Source organism: Schistocerca serialis, chromosome 3 (assembly GCF_023864345.2).
Source record: "Schistocerca serialis cubense isolate TAMUIC-IGC-003099 chromosome 3, iqSchSeri2.2, whole genome shotgun sequence".
Classification (NCBI taxonomy): domain Eukaryota; kingdom Metazoa; phylum Arthropoda; class Insecta; order Orthoptera; family Acrididae; genus Schistocerca; species Schistocerca serialis.
The window spans coordinates 1013612234-1013634526 of record NC_064640.1 but is presented as its reverse complement, the minus strand read 5'-3'; the positions used below and the strand labels follow the sequence as shown (position 1 = coordinate 1013634526).

The 22293-nt window shown below is 45.4% G+C and overlaps 1 protein-coding gene across 1 annotated transcript in view; it reads left to right on the top strand.

The window, feature by feature from the left end:
* Window positions 1-22293, top strand: part of LOC126471473 (eukaryotic translation initiation factor 2D) — a 199777-nt gene that overhangs the window by 71814 nt on the left and 105670 nt on the right. The window lies entirely within an intron of this gene.

Sequence of the window (22293 nt, the reverse complement as noted above, 5' to 3'; positions counted from 1 at the left end):
GGGAGTATGTTTTCTGCCTACGTCCAGAGACGGACGCTCGAAAATGTAACACATTCTTCGCTTTCTCTGCTTGCAAGTCTTCGTCCTTCCTTTGTCCTCCTTTTTCCTTACCTCTTCTCTTTACCCTTTTCTCTGCTGCGGCATTTGAGACCTCTCTTCTTCCTTTCCCTTTCGTTGTTTTTTTCCCTTTCGTTGTTTTTTTCCCTTTCGTTGTTTTTTTCCCTTTCGTTGTTTTTTTCCCTTTCGTTGTTTTTTTCCCTTTCGTTGTTTTTTTCCCTTTCGTTGTTTTTTTCCCTTTCGTTGTTTTTTTCCCTTTCGTTGTTTTTTTCCCTTTCGTTGTTTTTTTCCCTTTCGTTGTTTTTTTCCCTTTCGTTGTTTTTTTTCCCTTTCGTTGTTTTTTTTCCCTTTCGTTGTTTTTTTTCCCTTTCGTTGTTTTTTTTCCCTTTCGTTGTTTTTTTTCCCTTTCGTTGTTTTTTTTCCCTTTCGTTGTTTTTTTTTCCCTTTCGTTGTTTTTTTTTCCCTTTCGTTGTTTATTTTTCCCTTTCGTTGTTTATTTTTCCCTTTCGTTGTTTTTTTTCCCTTTCGTTGTTTTTTTTCCCTTTCGTTGTTTTTTTTCCCTTTCGTTGTTTTTTTTCCCTTTCGTTGTTTTTTTCCCTTTCGTTGTTTTTTTCCCTTTCGTTGTTTTTTTCCCTTTCGTTGTTTTTTTCCCTTTCGTTGTTTTTTTCCCTTTCGTTGTTTTTTCCCCCCTTTCGTTGTTTTTTCCCCCCTTTCGTTGTTTTTTCCCCCCTTTCGTTGTTTTTTTCCCCCCTTTCGTTGTTTTTTTCCCCCCTTTCGTTGTTTTTTTCCCCCCTTTCGTTGTTTTTTTCCCCCCTTTCGTTGTTTTTTTCCCCCCTTTCGTTGTTTTTTTCCCCCCTTTCGTTGTTTTTTTCCCCCCTTTCGTTGTTTTTTCCCCCCTTTCGTTGTTTTTTTCCCCCCTTTCGTTGTTTTTTTCCCCCCTTTCGTTGTTTTTTTCCCCCCTTTCGTTGTTTTTTTCCCCCCTTTCGTTGTTTTTTTCCCCCCTTTCGTTGTTTTTTTCCCCCCTTTCGTTGTTTTTTTCCCCCCTTTCGTTGTTTTTTCCCCCCCTTTCGTTGTTTTTTCCCCCCCTTTCGTTGTTTTTTCCCCCCCTTTCGTTGTTTTTTTCCCCCCTTTCGTTGTTTTTTTCCCCCCTTTCGTTGTTTTTTTCCCCCCTTTCGTTGTTTTTTTCCCCCCTTTCGTTGTTTTTTTCCCCCCTTTCGTTGTTTTTTTCCCCCCTTTCGTTGTTTTTTTCCCCCCTTTCGTTGTTTTTTTCCCCCCTTTCGTTGTTTTTTTCCCCCCTTTCGTTGTTTTTTCCCCCCTTTCGTTGTTTTTTCCCCCCTTTCGTTGTTTTTTTCCCCCCTTTCGTTGTTTTTTTCCCCCTTTCGTTGTTTTTTTCCCCCTTTCGTTGTTTTTTTCCCCCTTTCGTTGTTTTTTTCCCCCTTTCGTTGTTTTTTTCCCCCTTTCGTTGTTTTTTTTTCACCTTTCGTTGTTTTTTTTCCCTTTCGTTGTTTTTTTTCCCTTTCGTTGTTTTTTTTCCCTTTCGTTGTTTTTTTTCCCTTTCGTTGTTTTTTTTCCCTTTCGTTGTTTTTTTTCCCTTTCGTTGTTTTTTTTCCCTTTCGTTGTTTTTTTTTCCCTTTCGTTGTTTTTTTTCCCTTTCGTTGTTTTTTTTCCCTTTCGTTGTTTTTTCCCCTTTCGTTGTTTTTTTTCCCTTTCGTTGTTTTTTTTTCCCTTTCGTTGTTTTTTTTTCCCTTTCGTTGTTTTTTTTTCCCTTTCGTTGTTTTTTTTTCCCTTTCGTTGTTTTTTTTCCCTTTCGTTGTTTTTTTTTCCCTTTCGTTGTTTTTTTTTCCCTTTCGTTGTTTTTTTTTCCCTTTCGTTGTTTTTTTTCCCTTTCGTTGTTTTTTTTCCCCTTTCGTTGTTTTTTTTTCCCTTTCGTTGTTTTTTTTTCCCTTTCGTTGTTTTTTTTTCCCTTTCGTTGTTTTTTTTCCCTTTCGTTGTTTTTTTTTCCCTTTCGTTGTTTTTTTTTCCCTTTCGTTGTTTTTTTTCCCTTTCGTTGTTTTTTTTCCCTTTCGTTGTTTTTTTTCCCTTTCGTTGTTTTTTTTCCCTTTCGTTGTTTTTTTTCCCTTTCGTTGTTTTTTCCCCCCCTTTCGTTGTTTTTTCCCCCCCTTTCGTTGTTTTTTTCCCCCCTTTCGTTGTTTTTTTCCCCCCTTTCGTTGTTTTTTTCCCCCCTTTCGTTGTTTTTTCCCCCCCTTTCGTTGTTTTTTCCCCCCCTTTCGTTGTTTTTTCCCCCCCTTTCGTTGTTTTTTTCCCCCCTTTCGTTGTTTTTTTCCCCCCTTTCGTTGTTTTTTTCCCCCCTTTCGTTGTTTTTTTCCCCCCTTTCGTTGTTTTTTTCCCCCCTTTCGTTGTTTTTTTCCCCCCTTTCGTTGTTTTTTTCCCCCCTTTCGTTGTTTTTTTCCCCCCTTTCGTTGTTTTTTTCCCCCCTTTCGTTGTTTTTTTCCCCCCCTTCGTTGTTTTCCCCCCCCTTCGTTGTTTTCCCCCCCCCCTTCGTTGTTTTCCCCCCCCTCCTTCGTTGTTTCCCCCCCCCCTTCGTTGTTTCCCCCCCCCCCCTTCGTTGTTTCCCCCCCCCCTTCGTTGTTTCCCCCCCCCTTCGTTGTTTCCCCCCCCTTCGTTGTTTTCCCCCCCCCTTCGTTGTTTCCCCGCCCCCTTCGTTTTTCCCCCCCCCCCCTTCGTTGTTTCCCCCCCCCCTTCGTTGTTTCCCCCCCCCTTCGTTGTTTCCCCCCCCCCTTCGTTGTTTCCCCCCCTTCTTCGTTGTTTTTCACCCCCCCCTTCGTTGCCCCCCCCTTCGATGTTTTTCCCCCCTTCATTGTTTTTTTTCCCCTTCGTTGTTTCACCCCCCCCCCTTCGTTGTTTTGCCCCCTTCATTGTTTTTTTCCCCCCTTCGTTGTTTTTTCCTCCCTGTGCGTGTCTCAAGGCCGACCCACGCATTTCCATGCGTAGCCGGTGGCGGGGTAACGCGTAATTCCCTGCCCCGGGTAGACAGGTAGGACATGTACGTACCCCCTGGTAACGGCCAGGCCCAGGGAGGGGTTATTACCCGAGCTGATACCGTCCGGAAGTGCCGATTGGTCCCTCCATCCGTTTCTCTGGAGGTGTGACCTGAGGTGTGAACAATCACCTAACGCGGGAGTGCCGTCTGAGAGGGCCCCCACAAGGAAGGAGCGCGCCATCGGAGACACGGGTAATCATGGGGGATACTTCCGCAGTGGTTTCCTCATCATCTACTATGTCTGCTCACAAGCGTAAGTTCAATGAGTTTCAGCCACGGACAGTTCTTCCACCATTGCCATAGTTCCTTGTCTCTCGATCTGACGAAGGTCAAGACTTCTCCATGGTCAACCCTTTCATTATTCAGAAGGGTGTCGATGCAATTAAAGGTCCTGTAAAGTATTGTTCCCGATTACGAAATGGCACCTCGTTGTTAGAAACAGTCAGTGCCCTCCAGGCACAAAAATTGCTGCGTACTTCACTGCTACACACCTTCCCTGTCTGGGTGGAACCGCACCGCACTTCAAATTCCTCACGTGGGGTCGTTTATACACGCTCCCTCGACGGATTGTCCGACAAGGAAATCCAACACTACCTGTCTGACCAGGGCGTAACGGCTGTTCATCGAGTCATGAAAATGGTTGACATGAACATCGTTCCAACCCGTACTGTCTTCTTGACGTTTGACAGAGTTCACCTCCCATCGAACATAAAAGCGAACTATGAGACAATTTCCGTTCGCCCTTACATCCCAAACCTTACGCATTGCTATCGGTGTCAGCGGTTCAATCATACCAGCCAGTCCTATTGCAATCCGGCCAAATGTGCCACGTGTGGCAAGGATGCCCATGAGGGTTCTTGTCCACCTCCATCCCCTCGTTGCATCAACTGTATGGGTGACCACGCAGCTTCCTCTAGAGATTGCCCCATTTTTAAAGCCGAAAAGCTCATTCAGGAAATCAGAGTGAAGGAAAAGGTGTCGACCTTTGCTGCTCGAAAATTATTCGCCAGTCGAAAGCCCACTGTGCATCAGACAGGTAAATACAGCACTGTCCTTGCCTCTCCTCGGCCAACAAAGGAGGCAGCCACGCAGACTTGTGATCTCACCTTTAGTGCCACGGTCGTCAGATTGGCCAGCGCAAAGATCGCCCGTTCAACCTCCCACTCTCGCCTGCTCACTCTATGGCTCACCCTTCATCTCAAGCCCAAAAGTCAGACACTCGAACTTCCAAAAAAGAGCCTACTCGTGAAGATTCTTTACGTACCCAAACTTCACAACCATCGGTTCCTCCTTCATCTAAATATCCTGTTTCCAAGAAGGCTAATAAGAAACCCAATTCCTCTCCTTCTCCGCCACGGCGTCTCTCATCTACAGCACCACCTGGCGGTAGCCGCCCTCAGCCATCTTCTGTGTCGCCGAGGCGCACTGCTGGCGGCCGATCAACCGGCCGATCGCTGGTGCCAGGAGCTGCTTCCGAACAACCTATGGATCAGGATCTTCTGCCTTTGGCTGAATGCCGTTCCACGCTGTCAGTGGCCAGCTCTGAGCAGTCGTTGAGTTGAGGGCAACCTTGGTCACATTCTTCCATTATTTGTCCACCCTATGTCCATTATCCATTGGAATATCCGCGGCATTCGAGCCAATCTGGATGAATTGTCAATCCTCTTACGATCCTAATCCCCGGTCATCTTCTGTCTTCAGGAAACAAAGCTGCGTCCCCATGACCGCTTTGTTCTCCCTCATTTTCAGTCAGTCGGATTTGATCTCCCCTCTGTTGAAGGCACTCCAGCACATGGAGGACTCATGATTCTTCTCCATGATACTGTCCATTATCACCCAATCCCGTTAAACACTTCCTTCCAAGCTGTCGCTGTCTGTCTTTCCTTTTCTGGATACACCTTCTCTCTTTGTACTGTATACATTCCATCGTCCATACCAATGGCACGAGCTGGATCCCCTTCATCTTCTCGGTCTGCTTCCGCCCCCCTATATGGTGGTTGGGGACTTCAATGCCCACCACCCCTTTGGGGATCTCCACATCCTTGTCTGCGTGGCCCACTATTGATAGACGTCTTCCACCAAGCGGATCTTGTTTGCCTCAACACTGAGGACCATACATTTTTGTCTGCCTCCACGAAAAATTTATCTCATTTGGACCTTTCAGTTGGTACTGTTCCTCTAGCTCGGCGCTTCGAATGGTTCGCTCTTGCTGATACACACTCGAGTGACCACTTTCCATGTGTCCTTGGATTGCAGCCACAACTGCCATATATGCGCCCGAGACACTGGAAGTTTGACCAAGCCTATTGGACACTTTTTTTGTCTCTAGCGACATTCGATGACCCTCACTTTTCTAGCGTCGATGATGAGGTCACTCATACACTCCTGGAAATTGAAATAAGAACACCGTGAATTCATTGTCCCAGGAAGGGGAAACTTTATTGACACATTCCTGGGATCAGATACATCACATGATCACACGCACTATTCAGTGTCCCCTCGACGATCACCAGTGGTGTACGGCCAGTGTAGGAGATCGCTCCCCACACCATGATGCCGGGTGTTGGCCCTGTGTGCCTCGGTCGTATGCAGTCCTGATTGTGGCGCTCACCTGCACGGCGCCAAACACACATACGACCATCATTGGCACCAAGGCAGAAGCGACTCTCATCGCTGAAGACGACACGTCTCCATTCGTCCCTCCATTCACGCCTGTCGCGACACCACTGGAGGCGGGCTGCACGATGTTGGGGCGTGAGCGGAAGACGGCCTAACGGTGTGCGGGACCGTAGCCCAGCTTCATGGAGACGGTTGCGAATGGTCCTCGCCGATACCCCAGGAGCAACAGTGTCCCTAATTTGCTGGGAAGTGGCGGTGCGGTCCCCTACGGCACTGCGTAGGATCCTACGGTCTTGGCGTGCATCCGTGCGTCGCTGCGGTCCGGTCCCAGGTCGACGGGCACGTGCACCTTCCGCCGACCACTGGCGACAACATCGATGTACTGTGGAGACCTCACGCCCCACGTGTTGAGCAATTCGGCGGTACGTCCACCCGGCCTCCCGCATGCCCACTATACGCCCTCGCTCAAAGTCCGTCAACTGCACATACGGTTCACGTCCACGCTGTCGCGGCATGCTACCAGTGTTAAAGACTGCGATGGAGCTCCGTATGCCACGGCAAACTGGCTGACACTGACGGCGGCGGTGCACAAATGCTGCGCAGCTAGCGCCATTCGACGGCCAACACCGCGGTTCCTGGTGTGCCCGATGTGCCGTGCGTGTGATCATTGCTTGTACAGCCCTCTCGCAGTGTCCGGAGCAAGTATGGTGGGTCTGACACACCGGTGTCAATGTGTTCTTTTTTCCATTTCCTGGAGTGTATTACAGACGTTATTCTTACAGCTTTGAAACGTTAAATACCTCGCACCTCCGAATTGCCCCGGCGCCCCCCAGTTCCTTGGGGGAACGAGGCATGCCGTGACGCAATACGTGAGCGGCGACGTGCTCTTCGCGTTTTCAGACACCATCCTACTTTGGCCAACTGTATCCGCTATAAGCAGTTCCGTGCGCGATGCCGTCGCGTCATCCGTGATAGCAAGAAGGCAAACTGGGACTTCTTCACTAGATCATGTAACACCTTCATTCCCTCCTCGGGAGTTTGGATTCGACAGTTATCTGGCGCGCCTAGTTTCTATCCGGTCTCTGGGCTCAGTGTCGCGCATGATACATTAGTGGACCCCTTCGCAATTTCTAACTCATTGGGTCAACACTTTGCTGAGATTTCGAGCTCTTCAAATTATCCGCCAGCGTTTCTCCCGAAGAAACTTGCAGCGGAAGCGTAACCTCTTGCTTTCTCCTCTCAAAATCGCGAAAGCTATAATACTGTTTTCTCCATGCGGGAACTCCAACATGCACTCTTTTCTTCTCGCTCCTCCGCCCCAGCACCGGATGGTATCCACAACCAAATGTTGCTGCATTTATCATACCATAGTCTGCGTTACCTCCTTCGCCTTTATAATCGAATTTGGACCGACAGTACTTTTCCCGGACGATGGCGGAAGCTATCGTCGTTCCTGTTCCGAAACCTGGAAAGGACAAACATCTCCCCTCTAGCTATCGCCCCATTTCTCTCACGAGTAGTGCCTGTAAGGTTTTGGAGCGTATGGTGAATTACCGTTTAGCGTGGTGGCTGGAATCCCGCAGTCTTTTAACACCTCCCCAATGCGGATTCCGAAAGCATCGTTCTGCAGTTGACCATCTTGTTGCTCTCTCCACTTATATCATGAACAATTTTCTCCGGAAACGCCAAACAGTAGCAATATTTTTTGATCTGGAGAGAGCATACGATACCTGTTGGAGGACAGGCATCCTCCGCACACTGTTCTCTTGGGGCTTTCGAGGTCGGCTGCCCCTTTTTCTTCGTGAATTTATGGCAGAGCGCACATTTAGGGTGCGGGTGAACACTACTCTCTCCCGTACTTTCTCCCAAGAAAACGGGGTACCCCAGGGCTCCGTGCTAAGTGTTGTACTGTTTGCCATTGCCATAAATCCAATTATGGATTGTCTCTTTCCTGATGTCTCGGGCACCCTCTTTGTGGGCGATTTTGCGATCTACTACAGCTCTCAACGGACCAGCCTTCTTGAACGACGACTTAAATGATGTCTCGATCGCCTCCACTCTTGGAGCATCGAAACAGGCTTCCGCTTTTCTCTCAGTAAGACCGTTTGTGTTAATTTTTGGCGTCGTACGGAGTTTCTTCCGCCTTCCTTACATTTAGCACCTGTCAACCTTCCGTTTTCGTACGTCGCTAAATTCTTGGGTCTTATGTTTGACAGAAAACTGTGCTGGTCCTCCCACGTTTCCTATCTTTCGGCTCGCTGTCTGCGATCCCTCAACACTCTCCGTGTCCTAAATGGTACCTCCTGGGGAGCAGACCGAATGGTCCTTCCCCGCCTCTATCGCGCCTTAGTGCGCTCGAAATTGGACTATGGAAGCATAGTTTACTCCTCCGCTCGGCCGTCTGTTCTTCGGCGTCTCGACTCTATCCACACCCATGGATTGCGTTTAGTGTCTGGAGCTTTTTACACCAGCCCTGTGGAAAGCCTTTTTGCTGAGACTGCTGCACCTCCGCTGTCCAATCGGCGAGCTGTCCTTTTGAGTCCTTATGCTACCCATTTGTCTTCCATGCCTGCTAATCTGGCCCATGACATGTTTTTCGACGCCTCCTTGGATTTAGGGTATGCAGGCCACCCTTTCTCCCTACTACCACTGGGAGTCCGCTTCCGTCAACTGCTCCATTCTCTTTTCTTCCGCTTTTCTACAACTTTCTTGACAACTTGGGGTACAGCACCGCCTTGGCTCCGTCCCCGGACCTGCCTGCTCCGTGACCTTCGTCAGTTTCCCAAGGATGGTACCCCTTCACTGGTTCATCGTCGGGCATTTGCCGCTCTATGTGCACAAATGAAGGAAGCCACATTTATTTACACTGATGGTTCAAAAACATGGTTTGGTGTAGGGAGTGCCTATATTGTTGGCGACACCCCAAATCGATTTCGGTTTCCCGACCAGTGTTCGGTTTATACTGTGGAGCTTTACGCTGTTTTCCAGGCCGTCCAATACATCCGTCGCCATCAGCGGATACAGTATGTTATCTGTTCAGATTCTCTCAGCTCTCTCCTCAGTCTCCAAGCTCTCTACCCTGTCCACCCTCTGGTCCAACGGATTCAGGACTGCCACCACTTGCTCCACTTGTGGTGCGTCTCTGTGGCGTTCCTCTGGATCCCAGGACACGTTGGTATCTGTGGAAATGAGGCGGCCGATATAGCGGCCAAGGCTGCAGTCTTTCTTCTTCAGCCAGCTATTCGCATGATTCCCTTCGCCGTTCTACGGAGTGTTTTATATCGTCGTGTTGCTCTTTTATGGCACGCACATTGGTCGACACTTCCCAATAATAAATTGCGGGACGTGAGAGCTCTCCCCTGTGCTTGGATCTCTTCCTCGTCGTCGGGAGGAGGTAATTTTAACTAGACTCCGGATAGGGCACTGTCTTTTTAGCCATCGACATCTTTTAAGTGGCGATCCTCCCCGACTCTGTCCCCACTGCTCTCAGCTGTGGACGGTGAGACACCTTTTAGTTGAGTGCCCCTATTTTACTCGCCCGTCTACAGCTTTCGCGTAATATATCTTCCATTTTAGCAGATGACGTGCGCTCAGCCGATCGCGTTCTCGAGTTTTAGTGCCAGTGAGATGCCGTCAGTCATTTGAAGCTCTTTTTGGATACAACCAACCCCCTTTTATAGTGGATTTTAAAGCTTTCCTTCTGTTTTTAGTTTCTCCAAATTTTTGAGTTCCGTTCCCATTGGTGCTGGTTTCCAGTTTCGTTTTTTTTTTTACCTTTTCCTAAGTCACAGACCGGGCGCTAATAACCGTAGCAGTTTTGCGCCCTAAAACCATAACAAAAAAAAATTCACGTCACCTGCAACGTTCCCCGTGGGTGTGAACCCTTCAGCACCTTGTCTTCATGAAGTGGCCCATGTCAACTTTGGCTTTCATTCGCTTGTGAAGGACACTACTCCAACCTCGGTCTATCCCCTCCAGTTTCACGACCTTCGCATGAAACTTAGCAATAGTACCTTTGTATACACTGGTCATGTCAGTCTGCCAGGAAATGACGCTGCTGCCAAGGCAGCTATCGTATTACCTCAACCCGTGAGTACTTCTATTCCCTCTGATGATCTCTGCGGCCTGTCAGCCGGTGGTGTCTCTTTGGCATCGCCAACGGTCCTCCCTTCACGGGAATAAGCTTTGGCTTCTTAAGCCTCTCCCAGCGCCTTGGACGACCTCCTCTCGGCCCTCCCACTGGGAGGAGATTATTTTAACTTGGCTGCATATTGGACACTGCCTTTTTAGCCATCATCGTTTGCTCAGTGGTGCTGCCTCACCACTTTGTATGCATTGCTCCCAATTTTTAACTGTCCGCCACTACCTGCTGGAATGCTTTTGTGTTTTTTTTTTTTTTTTTTACTAGTTTATGTTCCGTCTAGTGTTTGCTATCTGATTTATCAACTGTGTTAGCAAATGACGTGCCTGCTGTTGCCTGCATTTTACTTTTTATCCGCCGAAGCAATATGGTTTAGCACATTTAGTTTTTAGTTTTGGATCTCCATTTTTGTATGGTGTTTTTTAGCCCTTCTTCCATGTGCCTTGTTTAGATGTCTCCTATTTTTTCCATTGGGACTGACATATAATCGTTTCCCTTGTCTCTGTGTTTGCGTTCCATAGTTTTTACTTGGGCGAGTATGACCTCTGTTGTTTTTTGCGCCCTAAAACAAAACAAACTAAATCTCCATGCTCCCGCAATTACCCAGCTTACAACAAATAAAAGAATATCCAATAGTATAATTCCCTGGATCGTGTATCTGATACTGAGGCTCGTCAAAAATATGACCAAAACCACCCAGTGCCAATGTCTTCTACTTTTGCCTGTGTTACATCCTTTCCCCCTTCCACCTCTTCCTTACCTCAGTCCCATCCCCCTCTTCTCACCCCCTCTCCTGCGGTTTCCCTTCCCTTTCCTCTCCCTGGTGGATGCTGTCCCTTCCCCTCAAGGAACTACTCCTCCCCTCGACCAGAAAAAAATTCTTCTGTGGCTCCTGCTAGTGTCAGGGCTCCCTCCCAGAACACCTATTCCCAAGTATTCTCAAGATAGGAAGCCTGCAACCTTGAGTTGGATGAGGAACCCGCACTCCACAGGCCCCAAAGCTGATTGTTCTCTGTCTGATCCGAACATTGCTGCCACCTGTTCTCTTACTGATAACACCTCGACAACTGACCCGATGACATACCCTCCCCTTGGCTTCTTTATGTCTAACCATGAATCTTGCCACACAGTAATCCTGTGAAATTGCAACAGATATTACTGTCACCTCCCAAAAATACAACAACTTGTTTCCTCTTACTCTGCATTCTGTCTTGCTCTTCTAGAAACACATTTCCGTGATGACCACTCTCCCAAGTTTTTTGGTTATTGGGCATTCTGCCAGAACCATGCCAGCTCTGAGATAGCATGTGAAAGGGTCTGCGCTTTGGTTTGCACTGGTGTCACTAGTTACAGGATCACCCTTCGTACCAACCTGGAAACAATAGTGATATGAGTGTGAATGAATCCAGCAATCACCATTTGCAATGTCTATCTCCCTTCAGGTAGGCCACTTCCTTTTTCTGAACTGCCTACCTTAATACAGCAACTCCCGCCCCCATATCTCCTCCTCAGGGACCTCAATGCACACAATCCCATGTGGGAAAGTACCACTTTGATGCGTTGGGGTCTTCTAATTGACCAACTTATTACAGGCTTTGATCTATTTAGTCTCAATGATAGTTCTCCTACACACTTCAGTGCTGCTCATGGCACCTTCTCTGCCATCAATCTCATGATATCCTACCCTGCTCTTGTGACTTCACTGCACTGGTCACCCCGTGATGATCTTTGTGACAACGACCACTTTCTGGTGATTCTATCATTACCCCAGTGTCGCCAAGCAGACAGGTCCCCACTTTGGGCATTCCAAAAAGCCAGTTGGCCTTTATATACATCTGTTGCACACTTCGACACCTCTCTCTTAGATTGAATTTATGCAGTCACGGAAGACATGTACGCATGCCACTGGCACTGCTGTCTCCCTATCCACAGGTCCTCCTCATTGACCCGTACTGTGGTGGTCGGGTTGACGCAGGAGATGGAGAAAATCCAAAGAAGAGCGGCGTGTTTCGTCACAGAGTTGTTTGGTGGGCGTGATAGTGTTGCGGAGATGTTTAGCAGACTCTAGTGGCAGACTCTGCAAGAAAGACGCTCTGCATCGCGGTGTAGCTTGCTGTCCTGGTTTCGAGAGGGTGCGTTTCTGGATGAGGTATCGAATACATTCCCCCTACTTGTACCTCCTGAGGAGATCACAAATGTAAAATTAGAGAGATTCCAGCGCGCACGGAGGCTTTCCGGCAGTCGTTCTTCCCGCGAACCGTACGCGACTGGAACAGGAAAGGGAGGTAATGACAGTGGCACGTAAAGTGCCCTCCGCCACACACCATTGGGTGGCTTGCGGAGTATAAATGTAGATGTAGATGTAGACCGACGATGTAGCAGTTGCTATTGAGGACTGCTGACAGGCGCTGCAATGATTTAAACACCACCCTTAACAGAATAACCCTATCATTTTTAAGTGTCTCCGAGCTAAGGCTCACTGAACTTATTATGCAGAGTAAAAAGGAATGCTGAGAGCACTATGTTTCCTCTCTGGGGATGTATGCCAGGTTTGGCCCACCCTCTGTAGCCTTCTGGACCCCAGTGACAGTTAGCTGTCGAGTGTCATATCCTACAGGGTGCTCTGTGTACTGATCCACTGGTCTCTGTAAAACATTTTGCAACTGCATCCTCTTCCTATCCTGCTACCTTTCTCCAGCAGAAACGACAAATTGAAGAGACCACCTCTGTTTCGGCCCCCACTGACTTGAAGCATATAATGAACCCTTCACTGAATGGGAATTCTTGCAGGTTCTTACCTCTTCACATGACTCTGCCCTAGGCCTTTATTCCACCCACAACTGTACGATCCATCACTCAGACACTACCTAGTGGCAGCATCTACTCGACCACATTTGGCTCGTGGGTGTCTTCCCCTCACAATGAGGAGATAGTGTAGTTACACCCTTACTTACCCAATGTCTCTCTACAGTTATCAACCAGTTAACCTGACCAACTTCCTTTGTAAACTGCGCAAGAGGATGGTTAGCTTTCAATTATGTTGGGTACATGAATCTTGGGGCTTTTTATCCCCATATTAGTGTGGCTTCCGGGAAAGATGATCTACAACTGACCATTTACTTAGGTTGAAAACAGCAATCCTACAGGTTTTTGCTAAACCCTGACATCTTGTTGCAGTCTTCTTTGACCTACAAAAGGCATACAACATGACTTGGCACTGTCACATTTTAGTTACCCTCCGAGACTGGGGCTTTCGTGGACCCTTTCCAATTCTTATCCCGCTGGCTCTTCGAGGTTAGAGCTGGCACTTCACTCGGCACCCCTCACACCCAGATAATAGTATCCCTGTAGCACAGTCCTGTTCCTCGGGTCTTGTTTTTGATAAAAGAAACTGATGTGGCTGCCCCGTATTCACCAACTGAAGACTACCTGCATGTGACCCACACATCTTGGGGGTGCATACCGTGCTACTCTTCTGCATCTTTACCGTGCTCTGGTTTTGTCCAGACCTGATTATGCCTGTCAGGTTTATGTCAGAGCAACTCCTTCCACGCTGAAACTACTTGACCCTGTTCATCATTACAGGGTGTGTTTGGCTATCTGTGACTTTTGCACTAGTCCTGTTGACAGTCTCCTTGCAGAAGTGGGAGTCTCCTTCTATAAATATGACTGAGCAACAACTCCTCATTTCTTATGCAAAATCCATTCAATGAATCCCTGACCATCCCCTGTACCCCACCCTCTTTGCAAACGAAGGACATCTTCCTGCTGATACCTGCTGGGATCTCCATCTTCACTCCCTGAGATGTGCTCCATTTATTTCCTCCCGCACTTCCCCTTGGGTGGTGCCTAGACCGTGGATTAGACAGGATATGCTTTTATGTATCTTATTGGCACGAAACACTGTTTACTGCTGAGGTCGTGTAGTGTATTCACAGCTGAGCTGCTAGCCATTAACAACGCCCACCATTTTGTTACTCAGGCCCCACTCCACAGTATTTTAACATGTACAGACTCAAATGAGCAACCTGCAGGCTATAGACCGATGCTACTCTCGCCATCCTTTGTTATCTGCTGTCCATGACCTACTCTCAGTCCTTGGTCATAGCACCTTCTCAGTTGTCTTTCTCTGCATCCCAAGTCACATGAGCATCCAGGGAATGAACTGGCTGTCCATTTGGTTGGAGAGGGAGATACTTGCCCTCAATTTACTTTCATGACTCTAGGTGCAGATATGCGGATAAACATCAGATCTCTTTGTCCAAAAGTGTAGTGACATCTGGTGTGCTACTGCATTCACTAATAAACTCCACATTCAAGGAGACTACTGCAGTTTGGTGCTCTTCCTTCCGCTCCTCTCAGGAGTAGTCCACTGTCTTATGCTGTCTATGCATAGGTCGTATTAGAGTCACACATTGTTTTCTCTTGTGTAATGAGCCTCACCCACAGTGTGGCTGTAGAGCCAGACTGACGGTATCCCATACATTGATGGAATATTCCATTATTTTGACTCTTCATACTAAGTATAGCCTTCCAGATTCTTGTCTTTAATATTAGCAGACCATTCATGGATGGTTGAACGGTCCTCAGTTTCCTATAGTGGTTTTTAATTTCAGTTATAAGGTTTAGCTTTACTCCTGGAGCAAGGGCAGGGTGTTTGTGGTTGGGGCCTCCTTTCGCGTTTTGTGGGTCTGGGGCCCGTGACTAATCCCCATTGCAAAGACCACTCTTTCATCCCTCTGCTTTTCCAGTTTCAGATTTGGCCTATTCTTTTATGCCTTCTACTGTGTGTGTTTTTAGCTCCTCGCTTTATAGTGTGACCCCTATGACTAGATCTGCACACTTTTAGCGGACACCTCTATGTTACTCAAGTAATTTTTGCCGAGACTTGCCTCATGTACTTCTGTTGTCATTGCACTGTATACCCACAACCAGAACTTTACCTCAATAACCAACTACTCAATGTGGTGGAGACGTACTGCTTTTTAGGACTAGTTTTTGATGCTCACTTGACATGGGTTCCCCATCTTTGCCAGCTTAAGCAAACATGCTGACTGCACCTTAACAAGCATTGCTGTCTGAATAACACCAACTGGGGTGCAAATTGCACTACCATTTTGCAGCTTTACAGCCTTGGTACTGTCCCATCTTGATTATGGGAGTCTGGAATACAGTTCGGCATCACCCTCAGCATTATGGATACTGGATCTGGTACACCACTGCGGGGTTCGACTTGTGACCAGAGCCTTTCAAGCTAGCTGTGTGAAAAGCTTTCTCATGGAGGCTGGAGTCCCTGTATTGTGGATCAGGTGCCAACATCAGCTTGTCAATTATGCTACAAATGTTTGCAGCTCCCCTAAGCATCCAAACTACTGTCTCCTCTTTCCAAACATGGAAATTCATCTCCCGCAATGGTGGCCCAGATCAGAGATTACAATTACAATCCACATCTGGTTCCTGCTCTCTGAATTCCAGCTGTTATCTCTACCACCACTTCTCTGTACCCACTCACATACACCTCTAATGGTGCACCCCATGGCCACAACTTTGTCTTGACCTATCACAGGCTCCAAAAGACTTGTTTCATCCAGAGACCCTCCGCCACCAATTTTTCTCCATCCTTCGCATATTCCGTGGTTCAGAAGTAGTCTATACTGATGACATGATGGTTGCTGGTCATGTAGGCTTTGCTTATACTCATGCGGGACATACTGAACTGCTCTTCTTGCTGGATAGCTGTAGTGTTTTCACTGTGGGGTTGCTAGCCATCTCTTGTGCTCTTGAGCACATCCATTCGTGCACTGGTGAGTCCTTCCTTATCTGCAGTGACTCCATGAGCAATTTGCAAGTTGTTGACCAGTGTTACCCTTGCCATCCCTTGGTCATGGCTATCCAGGATTCCCTGCATGCCCTTCAACAATGTGGATGCTCGGTGACCTTTGTCTGGACCCTGGGCCATGTTGGGATCCTAGGGAATGAACTCACTGGTAGATTAGCCAAACTGGTTACAAGTAAACCAATTCTTGAGATAAGTAACCTGGAAACAGACCTCTGATCGCTATTAGGGGGTTTGGAATATGGAATGGCTCAATCTGACTTCACCAAACAAACTACAGGTTATAAAGGAGACTACAGATTTGTAGAGGTCCTCCATGCAGCTATCTCACAAGGCTTCTATTGTCCTTTGCCAGCTCTGCATCGGCTGTACATGACTGACTCATGATCATCTCCTCCATTGCAAGGATCCATTCCACTCTCTTTGTGGTTCCCGTTTGACAGTGGTCCACATTTTGCTGGACTTTATCAATCTAGCTGCCCTGCAGCAGACTCATAATCTCCTTGACTCGCTACCCCTGGTAGTAGGGGATGAGGCCTCAACAGCTGACTTAGTTTTATGCTTTATTCGTGTAGGGGGCTTTTATCACTCATTTTAAGGAGGGCTATTTAACCCTATTGGCCCACTGAAGGGTTGGCAGAACACTCTGTTGCCTCCTCTGCCCAGACCAGGATGCAGCTGTCTGGGCTTCGTGATCCACCCAGCCCCCCCTCCCCTCCCCCCTACTTGCTCTTTCTTCCATTCTCTCACATGGTTTGTTAGACTTGTTCATCTTATGTATATCTGTGCTTCTCTTGCCCTGTCCATGTTGATAGTCTTTCCTTGGCAGTTTCTGAGTGCTCTGGTATGTGGCAGGGGGATGGGGGTGGAGGATGTATGTCCCCTCATTGCATTCTGCTTTTGGGGGCTTCTGGCTGCTCCCTAGATAGAGCACCTTGCTTGCCTTCCTTCCTGTATCCCTCTTTCTTTTATTTTGTCCCTTATGTAGCCTCCATTGACCTATTTTAGACCTTGGGATTTTCTTCCCCTGGGTTTTGCACGATAGACCACCTATAATGTATAGTCATGTAGACCTGTGTGTTCAAGGAAAAAGGGACTGATGACCTAATAATTTGGTCCTTTTAATCAACCAACCAATCAACCCTTCTTTTGGCCCTTTGTGCTAAGTATGAATGTCTAGACTCATTGCCTCTAATATTGGTGAACAGTTCACGGATGGTTGAAGTGGTTCTCAGTTTTCTCCATGAAAATGGTTTTTGTTCTCAGATATAAGGTTTTAATCTACCTCCAGAGCAGGAGCAAGATGGTTGGGGTTTTGGCATCTCCCATTGTATGCTGGGTCTGGAGGCTCCCCAAACTCTGCCTCCTTGGCCAGGCCTCTCTTTCATCCCTCTTTCACTCTGTTTTAATCAGTTTTAGGTTTGGTTTGCACACTTTTTGCTGCACCCAGTTTTTCATTCTAGTTGTTGCACTCTGTTGACAGTCATGGATCAGGAGTGGGGTAGCTGTGGGTGGGATGTTTCCTGTAGCATATAGAGCTCTGGGGTGTCCACCTGGTGCTTCCCTCTTTCTCTCATCTTGCTTCTGTTATGGGTGGTACAAAAGATGTCCATTATGTTTTTAGTCTTTTTGCTTTTACTGTTGTGAATCTCCTGACTAGAGCAGATCACATTCTTGGTGGACACCTGTACTTGTCATGCACCACTCTTGGTTTAAGGGACTGGTGGCCTTGCTGTTTACTCCCAAACCCTCCCCCCCCTCTCCCCCAGTCAACCAGCAACCATCAACCATCATCTGTTCCCAAAACTTAAAGAAAACCTTGGGGGACTTCACTCTGATACTGATGAAGTGATGCAAGCAGACATGAGGTTGCGGCTCTGTCAACAAAGTCAAGCACTCTGCAATGATGGTATCATGAAACTGGTTTCTCATTTTGAGAAATGTGTATGTTGCCATGGTAACTACACTGACAAATAAATATGTAGACATGCAGGATAAAGAAGTAGAATGTTAATAAAGTTTGTTTTATTTAAAAAGCTTAAAGAGTTTCCATGTAAAAAATTCAGTCACATTACTTTTCAGTATACCCTCATATAAGTCATGTCTTTTTCCACCATTGTCAAGGCAATCATATTAAATCACATCCCACCATTATTATAATTTTTTTTATATCCTCTTTACTCCTAACATTGTACATGCATAAATATGCAAGGTGGTAAAAGAATCAGTACACAATTCTAATTATACCCACCAAATCATATATAGGATAGTAAAGAAAAAAGGACTGCAAATCAGGAAAAGAAAGAAGTCCAAAGCCATCTATCCATCCTACTGAAGGCAGGACTTCGGATCCATCACGTTTTGGAGACAGTGCGTATTCCCATGATTTGGGATATGCAAGTCTGTAGGCATTCTCAAATGTTCTACATACTGCTTTGGATGAACCATGGAAAGTTACTAGGATATCTTTATCTCTGAATTTACCATTTGGATTTCTCTTCGGTCCTTACCAGTATTAGGTGTCCTATTGCAAAGCTTACAATGTTGACCTCATCATGTCTCCTTTTTCCCTCACCCTCTTTCTTTTCCAGTCCTTATCTAGCAAACTTCGTACAAAGTCGGTCCTCTGATCACTAAAAACTCTAGTGCCTCCACAATAACGTTATTCAGTTTTTTGTGTAATGTAAGTCCACATGCAACAAAGCTTGTTACTCTGCGTCACAAATTGTTAGTAATTTTCTCAAAAATAGGAGTGTAACTGGTCTTGGCTGAATGCTTTTTGTAACAGTATGTCCTACATAAATGGTCCAATTCTTTCATTACTCTTTATCTCATGTTGCTATGTCGAAAATATGCAGAAATCAGACTATGTTTTGTTATTTCTTTCTGAGCACTTCTTAACTATTTTTAAAACAAATTATGGCCTGGCTCTGCCCTCTGTCCATTATCGATGCCATCAATAACATTCAGTCTCTCATCAGTCTCTTCATTTTTATCCTTGTTTTCTATTAATGTCTCTTCACACTCTGTTTCTCCCCTTCATCTTAGCTTTCATTTGTTGCCATATACCTTATAGAGTTCTCAAATACCTCACAATCCTTGACCATCTTTGTAAGTGGAACCTTGTAGTATATCCCATGGGTATTGAATTGCAGAATTCCAAATGATAAGTTTCTTTTTACCTTGTTAAACCATTTTGTTTAACAAAACATCAACTGTTAGACCAGAAATGACCAAAATTGATGTGCTGTAGTATGTAAAGGGTAAGAGTGCTCCCCACATCATAATATTAAACAGTTTCCCTTTGTCACTAATAACTTACCCAAATTCACATGCTAAGTCACTAGCTTCACAATACTGTTCATAACCTTCCCCACTAAAATGCAGCACACGTCACTCCCACTGTCTAGATTTAGATGTAGTGAAGATTCCATATGTCTACCCCTTACTTCTATTTCAGTACTTGGTTGAACTGCCACATCCATACCATCTGGGGTTGTATCAGGCAGTAATTCCAAATTGATTAGTTTTGTGTCAGATTGCTCTTCATAAACATTGCTCTGTTCTGGCTTAATAGTCATAGGTCCAACCTGTTCCAACCTTGCTACTACTATCTGGTTGTGTTTATCCTTTGGTATTTCTTCTGTGCTCCTTCCTAGTACCCAGTAGTCATCACTAAAAAACTGTGATCATCATATATAAAATCAGATAACACCTCCACTTGAGATGGTCACCTTCACTGAATCTTAGTGGACCTTCACTGAATCTTAGTGGACCTTCACTGAATCTTAGTGGACCTTCACTGAATCTTAGTGGACCTTCACTGAATCTTAGTGGACCTTCACTGAATCTTAGTGGACCTTCACTGAATGTTAGTGGACCTTCACTGAATCTTAGTGGACCTTCACTGAATCTTAGTGGACCTTCATCCACAATCGAAGTTGCATTCACCTAATCTTCCCTTTTCCATACGTCCTAATCCATTGCAGTGCCCAACTTTACTCACTTCTGGTCCTTTAGCATCAGCCTCAGTTTCAGCTTTGAGGCTACTCTTGAGTTTCCAAATTGCTGCTGACCTTTACGTGGCTTTCCCTACAAATTGCCATCATCATTATTTCTATGTTGGACATTTCCATTTCTACGATAATTTCCATTATTTCTCCTTCAATTTCATATCATGGGGCTGTTCAACTTTATTCAATTTACTCCATAACAACTCTTGCTTTTTTAGAACTGTGATTGACTTCTGTAATAGACTCTTCACAAATTTTCAATGCACCTTTTTCAGACTAGCTAGAAAAATATGTACATTATCTCAGGGTGCTGCCACCAGTGACTGTCTAACATGAAATGGCAGATTGTGTTCCATCTGCAAAATAGTAGCTTTAGGCTCTAAACACTTCATTTTGTGACTCCACATCTCACAAAAAACCTTTATACAAACCTTCTTTGATTCATATTTTTCGTCCCCTGCCACCCAAAACAAAAAACTCTTTAAGGTCTGAATGAATGTATAAAGTCTGCTGACAAGCTCTCATTTGAACTTAGTTCAGATAATGAATGAAGTTCATATTTTTATTTTTATTTATTTATTTATTTTTTATGTTGTGTAGTACTAAACTTGGGTCAAATGAACTAGGTTCAGAGTTGCCGTAATATGTCATGAGACATATTTGGTAACAGTGCTAAAGTCAATTATTGACATGGTTGTTGCACTTCGGCTGAAGATTTTTTGATGTAAAGTTGGAGTAAAAGAACCAGAAGAAGCTACAATTGCTGGTAATTGCGTGTGATGTGTATCCTGTAGCATAAAATCTTGCTATTAAGAGTAGCATACACATTGTAGTAAGTGGTTTATGTCATTTGGTTGGTTTCAGCATATGGTCTCTCAATCTCAGTTCTAATTGTTGCACAGTATGTTTGTCCAGACAAACTCTCAATTTAAATTCTTTACCATTTAGAATTGATCCCTCTTTCACAAAATACTTGACGTGCTCTTTGGAATGGAATGTGATCCTCATTAAAAACATCAGAATGGCGAGGTATCTGTAAAAAAAGGGGGGGGGGGAGAAATAGAGAAAATACAAAGAAGATTAGCATGTTTTGTCACTGGTTCATATAACAAGTGCAAGAGTACCATGGAGGCACTCGTCCAACTCCAGTACTGGATGCTACAAGAGAGAGATTGTGCATCACAATATGGGTTACTGTTAAAATTCTGGGAGTCTGTGTTCCTAGAGGAATCAGCCAATATATTGCTGCCTCCTACATATATCTCGCAAAAGAATCCTGAAGGTAAAATTGGAGACATTTGTGCTCATACAGAGACTTACAGGCATTCGTTCCTCCTGAATACCATTGGCATCTGCAACATCAGGGGAAGGGGAAGGGACTGCAGTACAAAGTGTACCCTTCTCCGCACATGATAACATGGCTAGATGTAGATGTCTAATGTAATTCTCAGTATTTAAGGCTCTTGCACACTGCACGCTGATCATTAGAGAAGCTCGGAATGCCAGGAAAGCAGCAACTGCTGTATTTGGTGGCATGGTTTCAATAATGGATAATTCAATAATTACCTGTGCTATAGAGAATAAATCATATGGTACCTGACAGATGACTGCCACCTTGCATTGACCATAATGTTGAGAGGCTGATTTGTCTTCTTAAACAAACTGTTGTCGACCATATCAGTGTGTAGCATCATGTTGGGCTTTCATCTGTTTGCTGAGCATAATCTTAACGTATGTATAAACAGAACATTTGTCATGTATGTTGACATCTTTTTGTAAGTATGAAAGATTCAATAATTCACAGGTTTTAAAGCCACTGTTGTTCAACTCTATAGAAACTTCTGATGCAGATAGTAGCTGAGGTATACATTTTCATTGTCTGATTATGTAGAGCTGTCCTCAAGCTGAATGTTGCTTTGAACACCATAGTAATTTACTAGACTTCTTTTTATTGAAAGAACCTAGGCAAGACTCAGTATCAAAAGCAAGATCTTTGGATTTGTGGTCCAGCATGGAACTGTCAAGTCACACCATTGCTTGTTGGAAAGTGTCATTGTCGATTGACCTACATGCTATTTTGGTTCATCTGCACACGCACACGCACACGCACACGCGCGCGCGCTCACACACACACACACACACACACACACACACACACACACACACACACACACACAGCTGTAGTAACAGTTTATAGAGTGTAGGTGTACAGTAACTGTTAACACTGTGTGAAGAACATAGTATTTAATATGCATTGTGTAATTACTGTTATTCAAGTCTAGAGAGGATTTTTAATTGGAAATATTTGGTAATTGTTGAGTGTTGTCAAACTCCATATACTTACTGTTCGTTCCAAGTAATCCAAATGTACCTTTCTTATTTTTTTCCAACATGTCTATGAAATGATTTAACCTTTTTGCATTAATTATGAGTCTCCTCAAAGATTTCTTGTGAGAGCAATTATTAGTAGCAGTCGCTACCTACAAATTAAAAAAATTCAAACTTCAGCTGTGTTGGAGTTGCATACTTAAGTATTTCTTTACTATTTCTGTGTTACAAAAAAGTCTTCATTATTTACTTCTTTTCG